Genomic DNA, 22,541 nt, shown 5'->3' on the forward strand with positions numbered 1-22,541 from the left:
GAGACTCCAGTGGCCCGCCCACGGGCCAAATGAACATTTCCTGTTTATTTTTCTTCCATCTATTCTATTCTATCCTTTAGATTTATATTATTCATCGTAGAAAGCTCTGACTCTCCTGAATCGATTCAAGCAAACAATTTCAAGATAAAACCACAGCAGCAGGCACAAGAAACGCCAACAGACAAATGTTTAAAAAATCGACGCAACATTGACGTAACCCGTTAGTGCTCTGTGTGATCCACAGATCGATAACACTCCGACAAAAAAGGTCTGGAAACATCCACAAAGGTCCACACGATGCACTGCAGTAAAGATATTTAGTCCAAAACATGATAATAATCCACAGAAAGATGTCTTTTCCTTTTCAAATGAGCAGAAATTGTAGTGTTACAGACATATATAAATATATAAAGATATACAGACAAAAATCTAGGTTTAAATATGAATATATATGGACAAAATTTCATGAATATAAATTTAAATATTTACGTAGATAAATATATAGTAAATTGTCTTTTTTTGGAGAACATCTAAATATACCATTAGAGAAAACGTGAAAATATTCCATTTCTGTGGTGTCGTGATCAGGTTTCATTGAACTTGGACTAGTGTAAGGCTTCATGCTGTGGTCCCATTGTGTTTTCCAGCTAATAAGTTCAAATATGGTCATCTGCAGGCATCCATCTGCACAAAAATATTCAGGCATAAAAAAAACCTTCTACTGAGTGTGTTCAAACTTCTGTTGCTCAATGGCAGCAGCACTTCCAGTGATGCCCTAACATCGTGTTGAGTGCCATAAAACAAATGGAACATTTATGTCCACGTACAATGTCCATGTATGATTCAGTTTTGGAAGTATTTCAGGAACTGCCCTGACACTGAGCTGCAGGTACACGTCTGAAGTGAAGGAGAAGAGTAAATAACACCCCTCAAAGTGAACTGTTTTGTCTGTATTGTTGGCTTGTTGTTCTGTGGCCCTCAGAGAGGAGCGACACTTTGTTCAGCTCACTGAATCACTACAAGGGTAGAGGGTAGTTTTTGTAGTTTTTGTACACAGTCCTGATCTGTAAGTCGGAAACAAACAGCCGCACTGTTCTAGCCAATCAGGGACAGGTGGCGTTGGTGCACAGGACGAGGGGACGAGGGGACGAGGGGACGGGGACGCTAAATCTGGCTTAAACTTGCACTGCAGTGCAATAAACACTCATTTATATTCCAGCACTCCTGCCAGAATGGTGGGTAGATGATCAGCTTACACGCTGCTGCCAGTTTCTTTCAGTTGTAGCATCAATAACGAGTGTGTTCGGCGAGTAACGTCAGCAGAGGTTCACTCCCCCCGAAACTGAGCTGAGGACAAATGGATGCACCAAATGGCGGAGAAAATTGAAAAGGATCTGGAATATCCAACCACTGAGTCCCTGAGAGGACGCCATCGCCTTTCTACACACAGACTCAGCACGTGATTGGCTGAGAGTGGACCCCTTCATCTTCCTTGTTCTGCACTAATCAGATGGAGATTACAGGACACACACACACACGCACACACACAGTTAACCAGCGCCCTACGGGGGCTGCACCCAGCCCGGCCTATTCTCAGAAGAAATGACACACTATTAGATTTTCAGGGCGTGTGTGTGTGTCTGCATATCTTAACATGGAGGGACAGGCTGGAAAAGACGGAGACAGAGCGGTGAGTGGATCTGTGGGGAGGACAGGCTCTCCGTCCTCCTGATGCGTAATCATGATCATCAGCTCACACACACTGACTGTTCTCCTTCCCTGCATATTAAACACATCATGAAGCAGGAGGAGCAGCGGGACAGACCGAAGACACCGAGGGGGACGCGAGGCGATCCAGCTCGCCGAGTGCGGACTTCCAGTCATCACTGCGCATTATTTAAAGAGCTCTCCATCAGTGCAGATCACAGTCTGATGGAGGATGTGAGAGATTTGTAGGCCCTCGTGTGGCTCCAGCGTGAATTCCCACCTCATGGTCGTTGGCCTGTCTTCACTTACAGAGGACGGACAGAGACAATCATCTGAAGATCAATATCAGCTCAACCAATCAGCTTCTGCTGGACAACAAGGCTTCGAACATGGATGCTGCTGCAGAGAGGCTACAAACTGTGGACGCTTCACACTCATGTTCAACCCGACGGCTCAGAAGATCTAAACGACCGCGGTGGACGCCTCAGATTCAGCATCTGAGCAAACGTGAAACATGGTCACAATCTGCCTTCAGTTCCTGAGTGATGCTGCTGAATAATGATGATTATGATGTCACAGTGGAGGTGACCCTGATGACATCACCGTGATGCAATCAGAGCCACCGGCTGCGGATCCTACTCAGAGCATTCTGTGTCTCTGACTGCGTTCCTCACTTTTATTCTTTGATTTCATTTATCTTTTCTGTGCTATGCGGTGTTAGATCAGTGCTGTGAAAGTCCTCTTTAACTGTTTTGTGTACCACATCTCTGCAGTAGTTGCTCTTCCACCATAAGTGACCTTCAAAATAAATCTGAAAATTCAAGTAGTGTCATCTTAAAATAAGGCTCGACCTTTTGTTTCTGGTGAGGTCGGTCTGGTTTTTGGAAGAAGCACAGCCTTCTGCCGCTCTCTGAGTACAGGGTGGAGATATCAGACAGTCTTCTCAGACTCGTCCTTGTTGGCTCCAGCTGAAGAAATAAATTGAATAACTTGGAAAAGTGAAGACCGGTAACCTTGAAACAATAATTTAAGGCAAATGATGCTTGACAGGATTATTTTTCTTGGATAAAATATTATTTAAAGGTGCTAAAGTAAGGAGGCCTGTGTGTGAGTCCTCTCAGCGCTCCCTCTCTCCGTCTCACTGCTGATTTCACCACCTGAGCTGCTTTAAAAACCAAACAGGAGAGACGTTTCCACCCTGAATCTTCTCTTTCAGCTCTCATTTCATGCCCTAGCACACTTCTTTTATGGACACAGGAATATTTATTCCATCTTTTGTCCATGCGCTGCAGCTCTGACCCTTGCAATCCTCTTACAGCTCTTCTTCTTGGACACTTGTACTGTGGGTGATGCAGGAATTGCGGCTTATTGCAGCTTATTGCAGCCATTGTGAGTCACTCTGGATAAGTTAGCTAAACGACTCAACTGTGAGGCTTTACCGGGACATTTTAGTCTGTAAAATGGCTGCATAGAGTTCTGGAATAAAGGAAGACAAGAAGGAGAGGAGAAGGGTCAAGTTAAGGACTTACAGTTAAGACGCCAGAATGAAGCCGATTCATCATAGAACAGTTTCTCATTATAGGACAAACAGCAGGAAACAAACTCCACAAATCTTTATGCATGAGTTTGTAGGAGTGTCCACCCTGAGGGACGACACCTTTTAGGACGTGATGTGGTTTTTAAGAGCAGCACTTTTACGCACAGCGTGGAAGTGAAATGTCTGTCCACTAACGTGACCGTTGAGTCGAGCTCGGCGGCTTGAAGTCGACAGCGTCAACACACACAGCAGGAACGAAACACAGCGCCATCAGCTGTGCATGAGTCAGCAGAAGGTCTGCCCTGTACAGCTATGCATGTACACACACACACACACACACACACACACACACACACACACACACGTGGGCTTGCTTAAAAGAAAGTGTGCTGAGTCACACTGACACACACATCTTTATGGAGACAACACACACAGTGCAGAAACAGGAAAGGGTCAAAGGTCAGGACACTGTTCAGAGAGGTTAACACAGAAGCATCAGTTCATCTCAAATCAGGGGCAGTGGATGAATGAATTCTCCCATCATGGCGCTACGACAGCGTGGCTCTTACAAAGCCAACGATCAAAGATCTCATGCAGCATCACATTCAACAGTCAGCCAACGACGACCTGACCGAGACACGCAGCACAGGTGACTGAGGAGGGTCACTCAGGTGGGACACGCCGGCTGCAGCTTTGTGAGGCCAGCCGTGTTTCAGGTGGTTAAAAACAATGGGTCTTTTTCAGTCTGTGTATCAGTAAGAGATGCTGTGGTCTTGCTTGTTTGATGTGTAGTTCGGTTCATGGAGCTGATGCAGCTCTATCAGTAATAACTCACTCAGGCCTACGGCTGCCTTTCTTAAGATACACAGTAAACATGCATGTCACGCTACTCTTTGAACACATGAACCTATATACTTGAACCATCCAGCTTGAATGTCTTTGACTTTGTCAGGGCCAATAAAAACCAAATGCTGTCCAGCTTGAGTCCCATTTCAAAGCACTGCGAGCTACCAGGAGACGACGTAAACTCCTGCTTGTTCTGGTTGTTTTCTGTAGTTTATGTCTTGAAGGCTCTGCACAGCCCCACAGCTGTTTGTAGCTCAGCTTGAAGGGGAGGAGAAGCGCTGTGAGACCACCAAACTGTCCAGCCCCAACAGATGCAGCAAAGTTTACAGGAGAGTGAGAGTGGATGCAGCTCAGGTAGCGGAGATCGGCCATTCATCATGGAGTTAATAGAAAAGTGTCCTTGAGAAGGACGCTGAACCCCAAATCGCTCCCGATGTGTGGATGCATTGAAAGCCGCTGCAGAAAAAAGTGCTTTTGATGAAAACGTCAGTCAAGCGAAGTCTGCCTCCACCTCTGACGGCAGATCTAATCAGGCAGAACAACACTCGTGAGGCTGAACTATTAGTGTGTCCAGCAAATTTATAGCAAAATTTATTATGGAGACAAAATAAAATCTCTTGTGAGAGCTGCCCCGACCTCCACAGCACAGCTCTCACATCCAAACTAAAGCAGGAAAAAGCCTGTAAAGCTCCAGTAAAGAGCGTGAAAAACCAGAGGCGTGAACATTTTGTTAATAACAAATCAATGTAGAACAAGAACTCTGTTCTCTTTTGTCCACAAATGCAATATTTCCCAGTATCGACACGTTCTGATGACAGGAGAGTACGATCAGTGGACTGAAAAAGACGCTTTTTGAGGATTAAATATCCTCAAATTAGCCAAAAAAACACAGTGCATCAAACATTTCTGCCTCATTCTCCAACAAATATTCACCAGCAGCTTCTTTACTCTATACTTTACCTTTACTTCCACCTTTACTGTCATTTCCACCGTTAGCAGTCAGAAGGCTAACTCGGTCAAACATGGTTGTTTCCTGCTCTGCTGCTTTCCATTCGTAATGATCCCACACACACACACACACACACACACACACACACACACACTCAGACCACGTCCAGGATTAGCGCATGAAAAATTCCATTTGAGACGACCGACCTGAGTTTCTTGGGGAAGCAGGGAGTCCTCAGGTGGAGTCGGTCCTTTTGTGGTGAATTCACATTCCAGTCACATCACTGGCCTCAGGGTTACAACAGGATGACAAGCTAACAAGGGCACCCTCCTACCTGCAGAGAGGCACAGAGGGATGGAGGGAGGAGGAACAAGGAAGGAGTGCAGAGATGGAGAGGAGAAAGAAAGAAATGTCAACATGTTGCAGCATTAATTCATTGGTATTCCTGAAGCTTCTTTCCTTCTGTCACCCGTCCCCCTGTCACCTGCGTCCCTCCCACTCTCCCTCTCTCTCCCCCTCTCTCTCGCCTCTCTTGGCCTCTGTTCGGCTGCTCTTCTCCTCAGCAGGACTTACAGAAAGTGTGAAGGGAAAATCCGCAGCCAGTGGGGGCTTGGAAATTTTATGGAGATGCAAATTTTGGCAGTAAAAATATTCCTGAATCAAACTTTTAAATTACAGAAAACTGACTATCAATCCTTTCCTGTCAGCACTAATCTGGCTATTTCCATGTCAAACAATGTCTGGAAACACATTATTTAAGACCTGTTCTGCTTTGTAACATCACATCAAGTCCTAAATTCCACCTGAAGCACTTAACTGTTATTGGTTTTCACCTTCTTCTGCCATTTTACAGACCGCAGGACTTATCAGGGCAAAGACACAGCAGATTAAAAAAATCGAAAACAGGATATGAAAGTGTGTTTCGTACTTCTGAGGAAAAATGAGTCTCATCGAGATATCATCTGCAGCTACAGCTGAGCTGAGCGACGGTGGATTACACGTTCAGGGTGGATTTTCAGGCTGTGGGATCAGGACGGGCTGCTCAGCTGTGCTGCACAGCTCGCTTTCACTCGCTCCTCGTACCCTCACCTGCCTGCTTGGTTCAGGAGGTGGAGGAAAAGGGTGAAATGAATCGATTCCAGTCACTTAAACTACAGCCATGCGCTTCAGGAAAAGGAAAGTTTACCGACTTTCAAACAACTGCAAGCTGCCGGCTTCTACGAGCCCGAGCCAACAAGGTCAAGTCCATTATTTTTTCTTTTTTGTGACGCAGAGGTTAGCACATCACCCACATTCATATTAGACTGAACAAATTCACGTACGCACCCTTAAGACAGAATGAAAGTCATTATTCTGAGTCTTGATGTACAAATACTGAAAAATGCTCTTTTTTTGGGCCAACAATCATGCAGGGAAAAATCCACCAGAGAAGAAGAAGAGGCGCAGTTTTCTGCAGCCTCAACACATGAAAAAGACGTGTTTTCAGGAAGTGGCACGACTCGTTTTCTCCGCTCGAAAACTCCTCCTGCGTTCCTCATCCCTCCATCCACCTACACACTGCAACCTGCAGCTGGCTGCTCATGTCTGCTCTCTTGGGTTTCTCCTAAGGCATTCTGGGAAACGCAAGGAACCGCTAAGTGAAGCTGACGAGGAAGGTTGAGGGAAAGAATTCCTGGATCACAGCGAACACCACGGACTGATGATATATAACATGTTGCCAACACGGCGCCTGAAGGTGGAACTCGTCTCTAAGTTTGATGTCAGAGCGGTGTGGGTGTAGCGTAGGTGACTGCTCGCCTTTCCGAGGAAGAGTTACATCACATTCTATGCATTGACAAATTTATATTTTCTTGTTCCCCGACACATTTTCTTTTATTTCAAAAATCCAATTTTCTACATGTATTACTCTCCAGGCCTGCAGGGATGTTCGTCTGTTTACTTTAATTTAGTTTGCGCGACCATAAAAGATACAAGTAAGGTAATTAAACAAGGTGATAAAACGCTGCCAAAACACAAGAACACAGCAGAAACACAATTTGTGCAGCAGAGATAAATGACAGGAAAAGGCGAGCTGTAATAAGTACGGCTTCAAAACAAAAAGAGAAATACAAGAAAGTCCTGATGATAAGGAGCAACCGAATGAGATAAGAAAATCTAAATGACTTCAAAACACGGCGTGATGGACAATGGAAGGAAAACAACAGCGTTCACGAACATTAATAAGGAGGAAGGAGTTCGTGCAAGTGAGTGGAGGAAAGGAGGGAAGGAGGAGAAGCTGTTTTGTTCGGGATGACGGGGAGCTGACGAGCCGGAGAATCGACTGAGCAGGAAATAACTGAGGAGAGCAGGAGATTAGGAAAGTAGAAAAACTGCAGCTGAAGTACGACTGAGTGTTGATTTCCAGCATCAAGACGTGCAAAATGTCAGGTGTGTGCAGGCGATCACATGGAAAGTGATAAATCTGCTGATACGATCAGACTCGACCGTGTGTGTAACAGTCATCAGTCCCACACACACCGTCCTGCTGCATTAACCCAAATGTGGATTAATCCGCCGCTGAAAATAGTCCCCAACAAATGCACTATTTTCTCCTGTTTGAGTAAAGTTTGCTTCAAACCAAAGTGTCAAGCTGTTGTAGGAGTTGTTTTAAAAGATTCACATCTTCAGAAGGAACCGGTGAGATGAGAGCTGCAGGCGGGAAAGAGTAAGAAAGCAGCGAGGGATGGACTAATGCACTTACATTAAAAATATAAAAAACACAAAAATGCCAGGTGAAATTTAGCACTTTATAACAGTAGAATACAGTGAAAGACGCAGCTCGAGCAAACTTTACCACGCCGTTCTTCACACACTTTATGTGAGCTAAGATTTAGATCGCTGAAAAAGGAAGGTTTACATGAGGTTCCAGGGAAATAGGGCTGGATTAGGAAAGACACGTAGTCAGATAGAGAAGGAGACACGGAAGTGAGAGAAACGAGTGCATTGAGAAAAAGAGGGCAGAGATAGAAGATGTAAAACAGACTCAAAGCAGGAGATGAGGGTGAAGGAAGAGGGCTCGACCGAGCGAGCAGCCGACGGGGGTCTCACACACTCTTCCCGTCTCCCTGCCGGTCAACACTCCTCTGACTGACAGCTGGATTAGCATTAGCACGGCTACACAACAGCGGATTAGAGTTCGTACGGCCTGGTGCTACACAAAAAGGGATTAGCCTTAGCATGGGCTAATGCTGCAGGCTAAGAGATTAGCAGTAGCTATAGCATGGCTTGGAGCTACGTGAGAAAAGATTAGCTGTAGTCTGACTCCACACTGAACAACAGCAGACGATCAGGAGGCTGTGGACCAAACGGCAGGAGAGCCGACATGGAGGACGGCAAAGATCATCAAACAGGCCAGCAGTTATTAATGAGGAAATCAATCAAATGCTCTAAAATTAAACTGACTTCACTGACGGAAAGATAACCGAGCTCAAAGCCAAGTTTCAGTGACATGAAGCATTCAGATGTGAGGAGGCGTTCAAGTTACTACAACTTCACTTCAGTTTATGAGCAGGTTACAAAAATCCTGTTTGAGCATCGACTCACAGGTACTATAACTGCACCAGATTGCCACCACTGATCCTGGAACTGTTATGATATAAGATATAAGATACAGCTTTGTTGATCCCACGCCGGGGAAGTGACTTTGTTTGAGACAGCAAAAATAACAAGAATACAGAGAGACATCGAGAAAGAACAAGAGGACGAGCTGCTTCGAGCTCAGCCACATCTGAGATGAGACAGGTGTCACATGATTATCACTCACTTATTGATTGGCTACAAACAACAGAAAGGTGGGTCTTATCTGCTACGAACCAATCAGAGACAAAAACCAAAGAGAAAATCTAAAAGATCGAGGAAAAAAGTGCTTTTGCTGAGAAAGTGAAGGATAGTGAACGACCATCTACAAACACGACGGTCAGAGCTCACTGATGCTTTTAGTCGTCACATCCAAACCATTCGACTGGGCTTGAGACTATAGACGTCCCTGTAAACCACTGTTAGACAAAGACAAACAAGACTTTGAGCTTTATGAGGTTTTGATAGCGATGTACTGAATCTCTCCAGGGACACATTTTAGCAGCGCGACTCAAACCTTCAAAAGGAACAAAAGAGTAAAACCTGCCAACACAACTGTCAGGGCTGCTGTTCTGTTCAGGAAAGAAAAGATACCATTTCAATCTCAGGAGCGAGTTCAGCAAAATCCTTTCTGCGTTACACAAGCAGCTGTCAAGTGTCACTTGTAATTACAGAGCGGCCGACACTCGTGCAATAAACATGGTTTGAGGAAGGAGCGGCCCTGCTGTGACACTGCTAGCACGGCGGGCCGAGAACAAAGGGAGCGAAGCCGATGCTGCTGGGCGCTGCATCAGGAGGGAGGGGGGCTGGATGTGTAATTTTATTCTCTTTCTGCTAAAATTCAAGGAAAATCAAAGCCTCTGAAGGACGGTTCAGCAAAAAGCCGCAGTTTTCTCTTACTATTCTGACTTGAAATCACAGTATACTTTGTGATTTATGTGTCGAGTTTCGTCAATGTCGATCCCGAAAAAGTATGCAAAGAAAAGAAAGACAAACGCAGCAGAGCAGAGTCAGACATGCTCAGAGGAGAGTGGTCTTTAAGAAACCACCTTCACTGTGTGGGTTCTGCCTCCTGCTCTCGAGCACTGCTGTGGTCTAGGAATGAAAAATTCAGGTATGAGGCCAAACTAATGCCTTTAATAAAGTGCCGATTACCCAGAATGCAGAAGCACGTGTGAGCGCACGTTCCACCCGTTTCAGTCTCTTTACGATCGACCGCGCGGCCATTAAAGTTTTATGAGAGGAGTCGAGAAACGCTAATGAGACGCGTGAGGTTTGTGTTTTGAGTCGTCAAAAGAATGGAGGCAGTTTAATTAGATCATGACGTCGTTGGACAGTCATAAAAGTAAATAATCAAAACAAAATATGACATTAATGTGCACCAACAACACGAGCACAGAGGCTGGTGTACGTTAGCTTTAGCTGCTGCACTGGATACCACAGGAATGTTGAGGTTGCAGGATATTAAGTTTTCTTCCATTAGATGATGGAAATGTGTCCGCAGTCACAGATTATGGCCCATCACCGAGATGAGGAAGCTCTCCCTTTAATATCTTGGATATATTTGGTCACTGTGGGAAACGCTGCCCATATTTCCTCTACGGTGATGACGGACTTTGCATTGATGTGATGAAGTGCGTTTATTTGCATCAGGTGTTTATTTCACCGTACTGTGAGACTCATCTGCTTCTCTCCTCTGCAGACACGCGTCTCAGCTGACATTGTGTGTCAGTGCTGAACACAGAATATCTTTGGGAATAGTTTGACATTCGGGAGCTGTTACGAGGGAGAGGACTGGGTCCTCACTCGGCCTCTCAGAGGAGGCTGATACTCTGATCAATCATACATTGATCTTAAATCTATGACACTGGAAGAGTAAACATGGACAGCAGAGGTTTGGGTGTTGAGGGGCCCCGGGGCCTTTAAAGCTGCAGCAGGCTCCCTCCTGATCAGATCAGGTTTCCAGGAAGCTCGACCGACCGGATGTCAATAAGCATATTTCTAACCAGCCGATCACGCTGGGGAACACGATCCTAACTGCCTGCTTTACACTGAAGATCAGCTGTGGAGTGACACACATGCACATCCTCGTGCACGCTCACGAGACAAACAGCACGGGGTCCCGCTCATCGAAGACCAGCTCCACAGCACTGCAGGAGGTCTAAAACTCCACAGGAACCTTTAATGTGGCCGTTAATTCACCTCAGATCTCAATAATCCAGAAGCTGGTTGGTCATAAATCTCTAAAAAGGACCTCTGTTAAGCTCTCAAACATCCCGTCAGCGCACGGCGGGTCGTGTTTCCACGCAGACCCGTTATTGTTGCTGTCCCCTGCAACATGTTAGTTGACTGCTACAGTCCCACATTACTGCGTCAGCGCTGACAGCGGCGAACAGCCACACTGCAGCGGATCACACACACATCACACTGTGGAGGAGTGCGAACAGTAGTCTCCCAGAAGCCACCCATTGCCCTGTCATAGGCTGCTCGCAAGACCTGCAGCCGCCCACTCCCACCGACATCTTTTCTGTTTCAGCTTTCCCAGCAGCTGTTGTATTCTCATGTTGATTTTAAATAGAAATGTCTGCAGAGGGAGAAGCTTACAGAGCTAAATCATGGATACGACATACATCTGATAAGCCTGTTTAATCTCCTGACTGACATGCGATGTACTGAACATGTAACGCACGGGCTCAGGGTCATTTTCAGTGCATCAAGAGTTTGTTAACCTCGTGAAAGAGGAAGATTAGTCAAATCAGTCCTGCATGTTCTAATCTCTGAGCTAACAATTCAATAACGGGGTTAGAGACGACTTTTACTGAAAAGTTATCGTGCGGTAAAACAACACAGAAATATAAATAAAACATGACGACAATGAGATCAAATGGTAGAAACACAGGATCAGATTTAGGTAGAATAAAGACGATTTCCTTAATATTTGAAATACGGAAAAAGACTACATTAATATATTAAATGTAAGAGGCAACACAGACCAGCTGCATCCGACGTGCTGTCTGATTTTCATAGGACAGCGGATTATGTTTGATCCCAGGACGTCTGAGGTCCTGGACGTCTGCGCTGTAGGAGCGTCTTCAGTCGGCGTGTTCAGCTCTCACACTCTGCACACACACACGGACAAAGGAGGGAAACGACCTCCGTGTCAACAGCAGCTGTCCACTAAGAAAGAACAGACTAATTAGTGAGTGTTTGGTGGTGAGTAAGTGCTGAAGAAGTGGGACAGCGATCAGTGTGCATTAAAGAAAAACACCTACAGCTCATTAACATTACAGATGGAAGCACTTCTCACTAAAACACCATCAAATATACATGAAGAGGGGAGGCTGGAAATAAGGCGGGTCTTTACGAACGACCTGCTCCTCAGCTCAGGTAAACAGTAAAACACGTCTTCAGCCTCACAAAACTGTCTCTGAGTCTAGTTCCTCCCCGAGTTGAAGAGTCCAAGCATCTACAAGTTAAACTTAAACTTGTTTTTTCATGGCTGCCTACAGCGCCTCCTTATCTCCTATCTCCTCTGCTGCGTCCTTGTCTCCTCGCAGCGATCATCTATCCTCCGCCTGTCCGCCCGCAGTCGGCTGTCAGCTCTGAGTGATGGCCGAGCGTTTGATCCTGTCGGGGTTTGATTGCCGGGGTCTTGTTATCTGTCATCCCGGAGAAGAGGAAGCTCAATCTCACTTTCAGCCACAAAATGGTTTCCCCGGGCACCGCCCCTCGCCGCGGAGACAAGGCGTAAAGTGTCGCCGCATCCAATCCGACGAGCTGTCAGCGTCCCTGTGTGTGTGTGTGTGTGTGTGTGTGTGTGTGTGTGTGTGTGTGTGTGTGTGTGTGTGTGTGTTTGTGAAGACAGTGTAAAAGAGAAAGATCATGTGTCCACAGAAGTGTGTATTTGCTTATGTCATTTATCAATGTCAAGGTGTGTTTACTTGTGTGTATTTCGTGTGTGTGTGTCTGAACACTCTTATCTCGATACGCCATCTTATCACAGAAAACAATGGTTCCCAACTTGGGGGTCAGGAGCCCACAGAGGGGTCTCAAGGTGAATCTCAGGGGTCGTGAAAAAATAACAAAAACCTGTTTCTGCTCCTTAAAATCATTTTCATTATTAGTAATTTGCTTATTTGTTTTAGTTTTACTGTTTTATGCCTCAGAGAAATTCAAGTGAAACAATCTGAGGAGGTGAAATCACTCTTTGTAACAGCGTTAACAACCAGGGTGACGAGCAGCACCACCCCCTCCTCCACCTGATGAGAAGCTCAGCTCATATACATCCACAGGAATCAGAACTACGTCACTCTGATAGCGGTTATAGAAATGTTGATGTGATGCATCCACAAACAGAATAAAGACCAGGATGTAGGAAGGAAAAAGGGTTAGAGTGTGAGGATTAGAAATATTGTTTATGCTGACCTCCAGTGGCTGATCCAGCTTACGTTTAGGGAAATAACGCAGCGTTAAGTTGCTCCTAAACTGTAAAAACAACTCAACGTCGCAATGTTTGCTTACATTAGTATTTTAGTTGTCTAAACTTTACTATTTTTATAATCTTTCCTCAACCATAACTGGTTATGGTTAACCATAGTTAACCATAGCTGCTGCAGTTATTGTGCATCATGAAACATAAGGTCTTCCAGGGTCACCTGTCTGACTGCTCGTAAATTTCATACCAAACCACAAACATGACCAACTATAGAATTCAGAGAAACCTGCCTGATCAGGCCTCCTCCTCCTCTCTGCCTCCTCTGTATTACAAGACGACTTCAGTGCGGCGCCTCTTCTCCTTCCGCCGTCTCCTGTCGTCCCTCAGGGTTCCATACGAGGACCACTGCTGATCTCCATAAACGTAGATAATCTTTGTGGTAATTCATCAAACCCTGCGTTCCATTTCTATGCAGATGATGCAGTTCCCTCTCAGACAGTACAGTACTAAGGCAAGTTATTACACAGCTGATCACTACAGGACCATCTAAGGACTGACAAACTCTTACTCCTGAGTTTTCACTGAAATTACTTTTAAAAATCGTAGGTTTATGCATCAGAACTGTTTTTGTGACTGACTTTCACTTGGATAAATAAAGGATAAATACAGTATCAGGTACTTCTCTCCTCCTCATCTCCTTCCCTCACCTCCTCTCCTGCCTCCATCTCTCCTTTTCTCCCTTTCCTGTTCTCACCTCTACATTCCTCATAGCATGTCTCTCACCCTTCCCGTCCCGATCCCCCCTCGCCCTCTCCTTCCCTCCCTCCTTCCCTCCCTCCCTCCCTCTCCCCTGTGAGTTATCACAGATAAGTATGGAGCTATCTTAAGCTCTGCTCTTCTTCCTGGAAAGTAATTTGGTGGCGGGTCGCTAAGTCACCCCCAACTGTCACCCGGCAACCGCCTCTATCACTGGGCGGCCATCTATCTCCTCCTCCTCCTGGTCAAATCCCTCTTTTGCGCGCACACACACACACACACACACACACACACACACACACACACACACACACACACAGGAGAACACCCCTGGCATGAAAAACAAACCTTATGAAAAAGCTCAAACAAACAGGCAAACATACAGACGTATGAATATATGTTGTTACACATATCTTCTCAGAGCCACACACACACACACACACACACACACACACACACACACACACTTTTCCTCTGTGTGTCTTCTTATCAGCGCAGACACACAGAGGCACACAGCTACTAAACTGCCACACTAGTATTAATAAAATGCGTGTGAAGTGTGTGTGTGTGTCCCCACTGGTTTTATACATTAGCATGAACATGCCCTGTGTATCCCTATTTAATGTCTGTGTGTTCGTGCATTCGAGTGTTTGTGTGTATGTGTGTTGTTTTCAGCTGAACTGCAAATAACGTTAGCACAGGCTCAGGGCTCAGGCAGACAGAACAGAGCTCAGAAAAAGGAAAGATGAAAGAAGAGGAGAAAGAAAAAGAAAGGACGTAGAGGGGGAGATAAAGAGCAGAGAGAGAGAGAGAGAGAGACAGAGAGAGAGGGAGAGAGAGAGAGAGAGAGAGACAGAGAGAGAGGGAGAGAGAGAGAGAGGGATGCAAACAAAATGATGGGAGAGGGAGAAAAGGCAATAAAAGACAGGAAGAAGCAGAGAAAGACAGATGGAGGTGGAGGTATAAAGCGAGGGAGGTCTACTTTAATGGACTATTCTGCATTCAGGTTGTTGCTGGAGGCTTTTGGAAAGCCCTGCACACTGTGTCTATTAGTCTAGTAAAAGGGCAAACACAACAGCAGCTACAATGCCTCGCCGCCGACTGCACATCTCATTACATCGACCATTTTCAGGACGACCCTCGCCTGCTCAAAGCTTTTCACCGTGCTGTTAGACCACAGGCAAACTCTGAAAAGCAGCCCAGCAGCAGTCTGTTAACTCCGTCCCACCTGGTCAACAGGACGGAGAGGCGTGTGTTCTCCTTCCTCGATTTGACTTTAACACAGCGTTTAACCAGACGCAGCGAGAACAGACCTTCAACCGCCAGATGAATGAATGACAGGAAACAAGCTGCCATCCTAAAGAGTCCTTGAACAGGATGCTGAAGGTGTACCAGCAGCTGCTGTCTGGCTGAACTAAAGCAGCCGAGTGACAGAGATTCACTGCGGGGCGTCGTGGTGGCTGACAGCGTTTTAAGGCGTAACTGGGATGTTCCCAGTTCAATTCCACTCGTGGTCTTTGTGGCACATTATCGCTCTCTGTGCTAGGCTGCCAACGCTGGCCCGCCAGAAGGTTTGATTTGACTTGCCAGATGTTTCTCTTGAAAAATGAATACATGAATAACTAGAATTCAACCCGCCGTTCATGCTGTTTAATTTTTGTGAGGTGAAAATGCTCGTTCAATATGTAGCATCCCGAATTATTAATTATTTTCCATAACCTGAGCATGTTGGGCAGAGAGACCCCTGAGTCAACTGAGGCATCATTTGCATCCAATGCAACAGGTATTTGCTTTTGGATCAAACAACCATTAACGTTCACTTTTGGCCGTCCAACAGAGGAAGTCCTGCTCTACACCGTCCACGACAGAAAGACAGAACATCCATTCACTTTTCTGCAGCAGCACTCGTCTCATGACGCTTCCTACTCAAGTGGAAACCAATCCAAATTGAAACATGTCTCACAGCTCTAACGGGGTGTTTTCCGCTGTCGTGCCTTCGTGCAGGCCGTGTCTAAGCTTCATTAATCAGTCCATCAATCAGCGATGTGACTTCAGCGTCGCCGTGAATGCGAAGTCCACATGATGGATTACACTGACGCTCACACTGGTCTATTCATCAAAGAAATGACCGAGGGGAGGCTGCACTCAGCTAGCTGACGTTCACCATTCGGCTATCGCACTGCTGCCCTTGTTGCCTTATTGGACTGTGAAGATTGTTGGAAGAGTTTCAAGGCGCTAATAAAACGCTCTTTGAGCAGGCAAAGACAGTCAGTCAATCCAAAAATGAGAGCGAGATGTCAGCAACGACTGTCTTCCTCGAACTCCTCCCAGGTAAACAGGACCTGTCTGAACTAAACTAAGTGTACACGTTAAGGCATGCAGAATCACTGATGTGCTGTGTTCAGGCCTTACATGTCATAAACACTTCAGGCCAGCAGAGGTCTTATCAGAGCATAAGACTGAATGAGATCAGTTAAGGAGCCCCCCCCCCCCCACACACACACCTTGATAAAGGGTTCAACTCTGCAGGCTCTTGAGACGAGTCTGCATTTCTTCAGTCAACTTTTTCCTACTTTCAGATAAAAACTGAAATAAAATCGACACCAGGACATAATTTGGGTCTTAAACTTCAGCCTCTGTATCTGCCCCTGGTGTTACGTTATCAGCGAGTCTCTGTGCTAATCAGCCCAGCGTTCAGTCAAAGAGCTCATTAGGTCATTCAGGACTGGATGTTTCGGCTAATCCTCAAAGAATGGCTTTCTGGAGATAAAAAGCTTTTCTCATAAAACTGTTCTCAACACTATCAAATCTGCACTTTGTCCAGATCTTAATATACTTTCAACAGCGAAGCATGTGGCATGATAAACATGCTTTAAACACAGAGCGTGGCTTCAGAAGCACGAGCTCGAAGCCTTTTTAACACGGAAACAGAAACAGAGGATCAGCTGAGCCACATCTGATGAAGATAAGACCACCAGCTCCTCTGTTCAGATGATAGTTGTACTCTCGCCTTTTGTTTTGTGTTATATGTTATTCATAACTGTTATTTCCTCCATGGTTTTGCCTTGATTTCCACTGCAGCACGCTGTAACTGCTGCTCTGTGCTCGTTTATCATGATGTTTTGACTTCAGAGTGAAGCAGAAGCTGCACATTTCTGATAGCTGACTGCTTTCAGAGGCTGCTGGCAGGACACGGGGTTAAAGGTGAGCTGGAGCAGACGTGACTGATAAGAAACACAGAGCCAGCACAGAGACAGAGTTCATTCTGAGAATCGTTCAGACCGGCTTTAGACGACAGAGGACGAACAGGAGGACCGCTGAGCTGCTCTGTGGAGGAAAAACAAAAACAGACATTTGCAGCTTCCTCCATCCGTCCCCCGTCTGCAGAGAGCTGCCAGCTGCTGCTGTCAGGAGGAGCTACATGTCTGAGATGAAGAGCAGCAGTGTGACAGACTCTACACGCAGCCTGGATCCATCCAGAAAAGAAAGAAAGAACTTCTCTGTTGTTTTCTCGTCTGCTTTGAAGGCAGCTGCTGTCTGCATCGCTCCAATCAGAACGCCGCACGACACCGCCGACCACCACCCGCCGCGGCCTCTTTGCTTTGTGCTCCCTCCATCTTTTTTAAATGACAGGTGTACACCAACAACCTCTCTCCTCCATATTTTCTTGTCTTCCGCTCTCTTTCCTTCAGTTTAACCCGTCACCTGACCTTCTCTGATGCAGACTTTGTATCATACACACCCGTCTGTAATGAGTGCTGTGTGTCAGCCGGTGTGTGTGTGCAGGCCGCTGCGGTTCGTTAAGGAAGAGGAAGCGTGGAGGCGTCTCACTGTCTGTGCTGCAGAGCTGCTGAGGAGGTGGTGGAGTGAGAGAAGGAGGTTTCTACTCTCTCGCTCTCTCTCTCTCAAAAATAACTGGTTGTTATTTTTGTGTTATATTTTCAACCCGATGGCCACCTGTTGTTTTAATTATCCTAATAAATGGCGAATTTGCTGACTTCAAGAAAAAAAAGTCCTTCTTAATAATGCTGTTTTTCCAGGACGCTGAGCTGGGGATCAAACCAACGATCGTACAACTACAGGAGGACCCGCTGGTCCTCCGGAGCCACGGTGCAGTCCAGGTGCAGGGGTCAGGACGAGCCACCAGGGGAGCGAACGCGTGGAGACGCCCGGCCGGCGTGCTGCCTGTAGCTCTGATGAATGGCTGCTTTTCCTTCTGCAGTTAAACACAAAGTCTTCAGTCTGCTGTCACAAACAGCTGAGCGGCCTCTCGGTCACCTGCCAGGTTTACCTTTAGGGTTTTGTGTCTTGTGGTCGTGCAGAGGCCTGTGACAGTGTGTTCCAGTCACAGGCTAACGCTGCTTCCACCGTTTATCACTGAGTCCACCTCAGCCAAACCCAAACCTCCTCTTTCTCCCCAAATTCTGCTTTTTCCTCGAAATCCTAAAAGTCACAAACTGCGTCTTTGTTCCCTCCTCACCCCTCCTCTCTCTTCCTCTGTATTCTTTGTTGCTATGCTACTCTGCCGGTCTGTCTCTCTCTCCGTGTCCCTCTCTCAGCTTGCTGTCCTGTCGTCAGCATGTCTTTCTTATCATGCTCTGTGCTCATGAAGCTAATTAGCTCGCCGATTGTTAGCCGACACAGCAACTACTGGCGGCTTTCCAGACTGTAGTGAATACACACACACACACACACACACACACACACACACACACACACACACACACACACACTTTCCTCGTCTTCTATCAAAAGAACAGCCACTGCAGGATCTCTACTGTAGTTTCTCAAAAGACTCTCCTTGCTGTGTGTGTGTGTGTGTGTGTGTGTGTGTGTGTGTGTGTGTGTGTGTGTGTGTGTGTGTGTGGTGCTGCACAGTGTTGTACTCTTGTATAATGACTTGCTGAACGCAGTGAGCTGCAGTCTTGGTGGTTTTGAAGCAGGGAAATGATGAGGCTCCTTTCTAAAATTTCCTCTGTTGTCCTACAGAAACAGCGTGAAGACCACTGAGCGGAAGACGAAGAGGACGTTATGACATCGTAACTCCACATCAATGGTCACAACTCCGTCCTCCCAACTCCAGAAAACACGAGCTGATGCTTAGACTGATGCTTTCTTTACATTCGTCAGATGTATTAGTTTTGCTTTTATCTTAATCTTCTTTTACTCTTCATGAAGTTAATGTTGCTTTTCTGCAGCGCTGATGCACATCAGGGCTGAGCGACGTGGGCAGTGATGTATCCTGATATGTGGACATGTTGGTTTACATAGAGAACAGGTGGAACAGGTGTTCTAACGTGTCATACCCTGCAGGTGGGTGTTGCCCTTTAAACATTATTATAACCGGTATGACGGCCGGTAGTGTTAAAGAAAACAGCACTGAAACGTGCTTTGGGTCAAAATGAAAATCTCATTCTCGTCTCAAATCTCAAAATCTCAATAAACCAACATTTTCTAGTAAAGCTGGGAGGAAACACTAAATCTGGACAGTGTGGACTCTGTTGCTGCACATTGAGTGTGAGCAGCATCAGCAGTGTTTACCAGCCCGTTTAATGAAAATGTCGCAGGTTTTCTGGGTAAGAGATTCCTGTTAAAGCGGCGCTGCTCTCAGCTGCAGGGCCTCGTCCTTTGGGGACGGAGCAGCAGCAGGTGTGGAGGGATGTATCGAGATGCTCCTGATGCATGAAGCTGATTGTTATTTTTCTTCTTTCTCTCTGCAGAGAGGTCAGAGGTCGTCGTTCAGCGTCCCGCTCTGGGACGTCGGCTGAAGGGTGTCCTCTGAGCTGGCTGTGCCACCCTGCTGGCGAGCTGCGTTCGATAAAGCTTAATTTGCAGGCACGAGTTTGGATCCAGCTCTTAGATTGATTAAATGTCCCCAAACTCTGTCACCAGAACAGCAGCTAAATCACATTTGACTGTGTGTGTTTGTGTGTGTGACACAGCAGGATTAAAGGCATCCTGGCAGCTCAGTAAGCAAATCCGCCTTTCTCTTCCTCCCTCTTCTTCACCATCACTCCTTACAGTTTACTCTTTTATAAAACACAAGTGCCGCTATAAACCCTGCCAAGACACTCCTCCACTTCATAAAAATGTCAAAACACACAACTTTTTTCAGCCCGGCTGTCCCGAGGTTTCAGGCTACGGTGCCGTCCTCATGAGGGCAGTGAAGCCTGCGGCACACAGAGATTAACTGCACTGCAGTGATCTGTAATTTAAGTTGAGGTGTCATTGTGGATTAAAAGTCAAAGTCAAACGCTGTATCACCTGAGGTGTCACAAGTTTGAGCCGTTTGCAAGCTGTGTCAGCTCTGGCCGCTCCCATCTCTCTGTCACCTGCGCCATCACTTCATTGTTCACATTTAGTGCTCGAAACAGCAGAGATGATGCTGAACATGTGACGCCTGCTGAGCAGTAAGCAGGAGTTTTAGTTCCTACACCGACCGATTCACAACTTTAACCACAGGATTATTATTCTTATTATCATTGCAGCCGTTAGCTGCAGCGCCGCCACGTTACACCGTGATGACAAACCCGTTTACTGAATGCAGACGACTGGTGCATCAGTGTGTCTGTTGACCAGAGAGCTGTCATGATGCTGTGTTCATAAACGATCTGAAGATTTCTGAATCATGTGTCCGTTAACGGGAGGTCATCGTGGTTAGCCTAACTGTTGCTCCTGTCACTTAACTCCTTATTAAATCAATCATGTCTCATCAGCCTGTACATTTCTGCTCATGTCAGATAAATTTGACCTTTACATTCTAACCCAGCTGATTAAACTCACACAGATCTCTTGCTGGCTGTTGAGTCGGTGCAGTCGGCCTTGTGGAAAGGATTTGAAATCTGAACACAGATTATGAACGTACTCGGTTGACATGTGGTCTCCAGGCTTTGACCTCGTCACTCTGTACACACACAGCTCAGCACAGAGCGGATTGGAGAGCGTCGATGATAAGCTCAGCCCGCAGGCACTGGGACAGGTAGACGCTGGGCCGGAGGCGGAGCTTATAAATACTACATGAGCAGATTTCAAAAGTGTTTAAAACAATGGTGGAGACGAGTGAGCAGCACACGTCAACTTCAACCTCGTACATAAGAAAGAAAATAATGCAGCTTGTTCTTCGGTGCCACAATAACATCATTGACAAATCATTAGAATGAAAACTGTGTTCAAATGTGCGTCATTTTAATCGATCTTCAACCTGAAAGAGAAGAGTCTCACCAAAAGACTTCAACAGAGTTCTTCCCAACACAATGTACAACAAACTATGAAGCTTCCACCTTTGACAGAGGACAGTAAATACTGTAAATACCTTACTATGTACTGTTGCGTTAAAGGAAAAGCTAAATGAAAATGTTAAATCACATCCAGACAGTGACTTAAAATGACGTTTCAACGTCAGTGACAGCGACAGTCGACGGACCTCAAACTCTGAGAGCACTGAACACCACAAGACCAGACTGAAAACTGGATATTAAAGAACACAAAGAGCACCGAGGAAAGGAAGTATTTTTCTATTCAAGACAGAGGACAAACATCCAGTTTGAGCAAAGTGTGGAGGATGATGGTGTTTGGTGGGGGTCTGCGCCTCAGTGGGAGATTAGCAGGTGGCTGGAAGGTAAAGTAATAACAGCAGTGTGGCTGCAGGTATGGCCTCTGTTCTCCTTCCAAGCTCCCTGGAGGCCAGAAGTATGGCTTGCCAACTCCTCGCATTACACACACATGACTGAGTCCAGCCAAACACATTCTCACACCACATCAGCCGGGTCTGCCGTGGCATCTAACAAGCCTGTGTGGAGGATGTAATGTTTGATTCACAAAGTCTGCTTCCACGGTAGAAATAAGAGGTGAAAGGCAACACGTGGGCCGCTGCCAAGAGATGTGCTGTCCTCTACTATCTGTAAAAAGTTTGAAGCAACTGCAGCAACTGCATTAGCTTTAGAGCAGCTAACACAGAGTCCTCTGAACAGCTCTGAAACCACCGACACTGACAGCAGAGGGAGAAACAAATACTTCTACAGTACAAATACATTAAGTACTGCTCCATCTTGTGTCAGTCTAAATTCCAACTTGACACAGAGACATGAAGACCCAGTGGGGGCTTCCTCCCGGCTGCTGCACCTCTACGACTGTGCTCAACACTGAGGATAGACTTTCCTGAAGACTGTGTTAGCGCACAGAGGAACACAACACCAGCTGCTCTGCTGTCGAGGAATACCCCATAGACCTCCCTCATTATTCCTCCATGTTTCTTCAGCAAGTATTTAAGTGTTTTGTGGCCAAGTCAAGTCTCCAGACATGTCAGACTGGTGTGTAGTGCGAGGCCAGTCCTGATTTTACCCTCGGATACGTTTCCAGTAAGTCAGTAAGTCTGAGCTCTGCTACAGGCACAACATAAACAGGTTTTATACTTTCTGTACTTTGCTTGTGAAATTTCTGCTGAATGGTTACCCAGAATTCATGGCAAATTAGTTTTGCTTAACGTAGTCAAGAAGTAGACATCTTTGTGGAACTGATAAGACGAGAGGTCTGCTAGATCCGAGCAAGCGCACAAGTCTATCTTCTGAAAGCAGACCCTGTTCGAGTCGTCTGTATCAGCTGCAGAACATTACCTTTGTTTATGTCCTTATTTCCTTTTGTAGCAGCTTTTTGAATGCCGTCTTGCATAACCTTGATGATAAGTTTCAAAGGCTTAT

General features: G+C 46.1%; 1 protein-coding gene across 4 annotated transcripts in view; it reads right to left on the bottom strand.

Moving 5' to 3' along the window:
* LOC143323135 (leucine-rich repeat and fibronectin type III domain-containing protein 1-like protein) overlaps nucleotides 1-22,541 on the bottom strand; it is a 252,813-nt gene that overhangs the window by 134,706 nt on the left and 95,566 nt on the right. For all 4 annotated transcript variants that reach the window (XM_076734778.1, XM_076734780.1, XM_076734777.1 and 1 more), the window contains exon 3: nucleotides 5,246-5,373. The gene's annotated coding sequence lies outside the window, so the exon portion shown is untranslated. The remainder of the gene's footprint in view (nucleotides 1-5,245; nucleotides 5,374-22,541) is intronic.

The sequence above is a fragment of the Chaetodon auriga genome, chromosome 7, assembly GCF_051107435.1.
Source record: "Chaetodon auriga isolate fChaAug3 chromosome 7, fChaAug3.hap1, whole genome shotgun sequence".
Classification (NCBI taxonomy): Eukaryota; Metazoa; Chordata; class Actinopteri; order Chaetodontiformes; family Chaetodontidae; genus Chaetodon; species Chaetodon auriga.